Raw genomic sequence first — 4,028 nt, 5'->3', positions numbered from 1 at the left:
ATCCAGTGGTTCCGTCAGTGATTTCCCTACACCCCCCTGAATTTTCCCAACCCCCCCCCCCCTAGTTTTGTGAGCTAGTTACATACCAATTTAGTGACTGTTTGGAAATCTGAATTTAAACCGAAACATTAATACACACTTTAAAAGCTTATATAGTGTATGATAAAATATGTGTATCTGAAAAAGTATAATAGATTTGAAAAGTATGAACATAGACTAGCTTCCCTGCTTCCTTATATAGCTGTTTTTGTATGTCAGTGCATTCATTTCGGTGATGTTGGCCAACCTAATAATTTCAAATGATGATTTGTAAGCAAAGTCTAAATGAGCTCTCCCTGACAGCTAGTGATGAGCTGGGGGCTAAGGCTTCAGGGCCAGATTATAGTTACATTCACACCTAATCTACCTAGGCATCCAGCAAACAGAGGGCTTGGCTACACTTGCAAGTTGCAGCGCTGGTAGAGGCTTTCCAGCGCTGCAATTAGTAACCGTCCACACCTGCAAGGCACATCCAGCGCTGCAACTCCCTGGCTGCAGCGCTGGCTGTACACCTGGCTGGGTTGGGGTGTAGCGATTGCAGCGCTGGTGATCCAGCGCTGCTCATCAAGTGTGGACACACACCAGCGCTTTTATTGGCCTCCAGGGAATAAGGAGATATCCCAGAATGCTTTTAACTAAATTACTCCCTTTGTTTTGTTATGCAGCCTCTCTTTGTTTTGTTGTGAACCTCCGGAGCTCCGTTTCTACCGGAGCTGTTTATCAGCTCCTGTTTGCTGTGATCAATCTGTGAACAATCAAATGAGATCCTCCTCCCTGTTGTGAACGAGCTCTGTGGAGCTCCTCCGTTGCTGCTGCTGCTATCTAAAAAACAAACAAAGCTCCTGTTTGCTGTGATCATCTGTACCTGGCTGTAAACAATCAAATAGAGGCAGGCAGGGAAACAGTGGGGAGTCCTGTTGCCTGCAGGCTGTTTGCAATTAAGAGTTAAGACTAAGGGGTCGGAAAAATGTTCTGATTTTTCAAGTCAGGAAGCTAACACACAGTGTTGGCTCCAAAAATCCACTCTCTCTCTCCCCCCGCTCCCTGTCACACTAGACCCCACTCCACCCCCCTCTTTTGAAAAGCACGTTGCGGCCACTTGAATGCTGGGATAGCTGCCCATAATGCATCACACCCAACAGCGCTGGAAATGCTGCAAATGTGGCCACACACCAGCGCTGGTAGCTGTGAGTGTGGCCACACACCATCGCTGCTCCTACACAGCTGGATGACCAGCGCTGCAAACTACCAGCGCTGCAAACCGTAAGTGTAGCCAAGCCCTGAGTTGTGTTGTCCAAGTGATAGATTTGGCTGGTGTTGGGTTACAAACCACTTGAATGTGGGGGGAAGAGGGATGAAATGTTGTTCTTATTGTATGAGTAAAGGGCAGTAGAACTGTACTTAGCCTGTGATGATTTGAAGGCATCAAGAGAGAGGGTGGGGATCTGTCCATCACTGTTTAAAGACAGAGCTGATTAGGCTCCAGTAGATAGTCTTTTGTTCTGTTAAGTGACCACTGCAGCTGAAATCACTGACAATCAGGTCTAAGTGCTTAGTCCTGTTGTGGGGACAGTGTTCCTGTGGGTACAGTGTTTTTGTGTAAGAAACAGCCCAGACTGCACTAGCAGCGAGGTTCCCCCACTGAGAGCTCAGCTGAAACCACAGAGAGCTGATGGAACCTTAAGAGACCAACTCGCAGAGGTCACAGTGGCAGGTGGCAGCAGAAGGTGGGCAGGGCCATTGGCAACAGAGCAGTTGTGTGAACGGTGGCACAAGGAACAGCTGTGGCCAGAGCGAACAGTGGGCAGCTGGAGGAACAAGTAAGGTGCCTTCTTGTCCCCCACCTGGAAGGTGTACTCACGTGAAAGCACCTCTGAACTCTGAGTCTACTCTCCACTGACCAAGGACAACACCAGTGAGTGGAGTGTGGTGGAGGGACAAGTGAGGGGCATGTTAAATAAACATTTGTTTTTTGGACTATATTTTAGTGACTTTGCTCCTGAATGTTGATTTGTGACTGGGAATGGAAACTTATATGTAACCCCTTTGGGGTTTAGAGAGCATGGCCCCTTTAAATCTTTTTCCCGGGGGGAGGGGGAGAGTAAAAAAAAAGGATGGAAACTCCAGGGGGCAAGGCTGGAGCTCCAGGGAGAAGGAGCATGGCTGGCCCTGGAGAAGGAAGCAGAGAGAGAACCTGCCTGAGGAGGACAGGCCCGATCGGAGACAGCCCAGGACAGGAGCCAGGAGGAGCACTGTGCCACAGAGGAATCGCCCGAGAAGGACAGGCCAGAGCTGGACCCAGTGTCACGGCTGCCCAGAGCTGCGTGGGGCTGTAAGTACTGGGGCTTGTAACTCTGCATTGGGAACAAGGAGGGAGGTTGTAGCTAGTTAAGTGGGGAGGTGGTCGCTCTGTGGGGCTTTGCACAGAGCGGCAGAAGAGGCACCAGAGGGATTTGCTGGGGAGATTTCACTGGCGCCAAAAAAGACCAGGAGCACCCAAAACTCACCACCAGACTGGAACTTTGCTCAGGCCTCCTGGACTGTGTGTGCAGACGCATTGCTCAGTGTCTGCCCTTCCAGACTGTGCTACCACTGGGCCCGTGGGGTTTTGGTTTGAATGCAGCCCTGTTTTACTGCTCCCTCTATATTTCCCCTTGTTGTTTTTCTCCTCTCAGCCCTCTGTAAATAAATATCTTCCTTTGTTATATCCATTGTACTTTTCCTGTGGGTGTGTGTGTTCACTCTGGGGGGTTTGGAACAGGTGCCCCTGGGGTGGAAGGGATTTCTCCTGCTGCGTTCCTGCGCGCGCTGTCTCTTGGCCAGAGCTGCCCACAGAGCAGACTCCATCTTGGCCACGAGGGCGCTAAAGTTACATATATAAATACGTTTCCTAGTAGGCCAAGATTTTTTAAATGTATTATTTGCCAAGGTTGTTATCTCACATTGTTGCAATCTTGAGAGGTCATTATGTTGGGGAGTTTCTGTACTAAACATTTTTATTATTATAATTAATTTTTACATAAGAATGGTCATACTGGGTCAGACCAATGGTCCATGTAGTCCAGTACCCTGCCTTACAACAGTGGTCAAGGCCAGGTGCTTCAGAGGGAATGAACAGAACAAGTACTCATCAAGCGACCATCCCCTGTTGCCCATTCCCAGCTTCTGGCAAACAGGCTAGGGACACTCAGAGCATGGTGTTGCATCCCTCCCCATCCTGGCTAATAGCCACTGATGGACCTATTCTCCAGGAATTTATCTAGTTCTTTTTTTAATCCTGTTATAGTTTTGGTCTTCACATCATCCCCTGGCAAAGAGTTCCCTGGGTTGACTTTATGTTGTGTGAAAAAGTACTTCCTTTTGGTTTTTTAAAACCTGCTGCCTATTAATTTCATTGGGTGACTGCTAGTTCTTGTGTTATGTGAAGGATTAAATAACATTTCCTTATCCACTTTCTCAACATCACTCATGATTTTATAGACCTCTATCATATCCCCCCTTAGTCTCCTCTTTTCCACCTAGAGGAGAAGGTGCCATTGCTAGAGGGCTTTCCCTTCCCCTGCCCACTTCCCTGGTTCCCTTCCCCTGCCCACTTCCCTGGTTTTGCTTGCAGGCAGCAAAAGACCAGAAGTCGGAAGCACAGACAAAGTGAAGTTTACTGGGGTTAATTTCCAAGCAAGCAGATTCCGAAGCCCTTCACGCCAGTCAGGCTTATCTCTAGACACTGATAGAGTCTGTTCCACATTGTTCCCTTCCCAGCTCTGACACTGCAGAGCGTTTACCCCACATCCCTACAGACAATTCTTCCCTGGGTGCTGGCTGGTGAGTCTTGCCCACATGCTCAGGGTTTAGCTGATCACCACATTTGGGGTCAGGAAGGAATTTTCCTCCAGGGCAGATTGGCAGAGACCCTGGGGGGTTTTCGCCTTCCTCTGCAGCGTGGGGCACGGGTCACTTGCTCGAGGATTTTCTGCACCCTGAAGTCTTTA

This window comes from Mauremys mutica, chromosome 24 (assembly GCF_020497125.1).
Source record: "Mauremys mutica isolate MM-2020 ecotype Southern chromosome 24, ASM2049712v1, whole genome shotgun sequence".
NCBI lineage: Eukaryota > Metazoa > Chordata > Testudines > Geoemydidae > Mauremys > Mauremys mutica.
Note: the sequence above shows the minus strand (reverse complement) of the source record.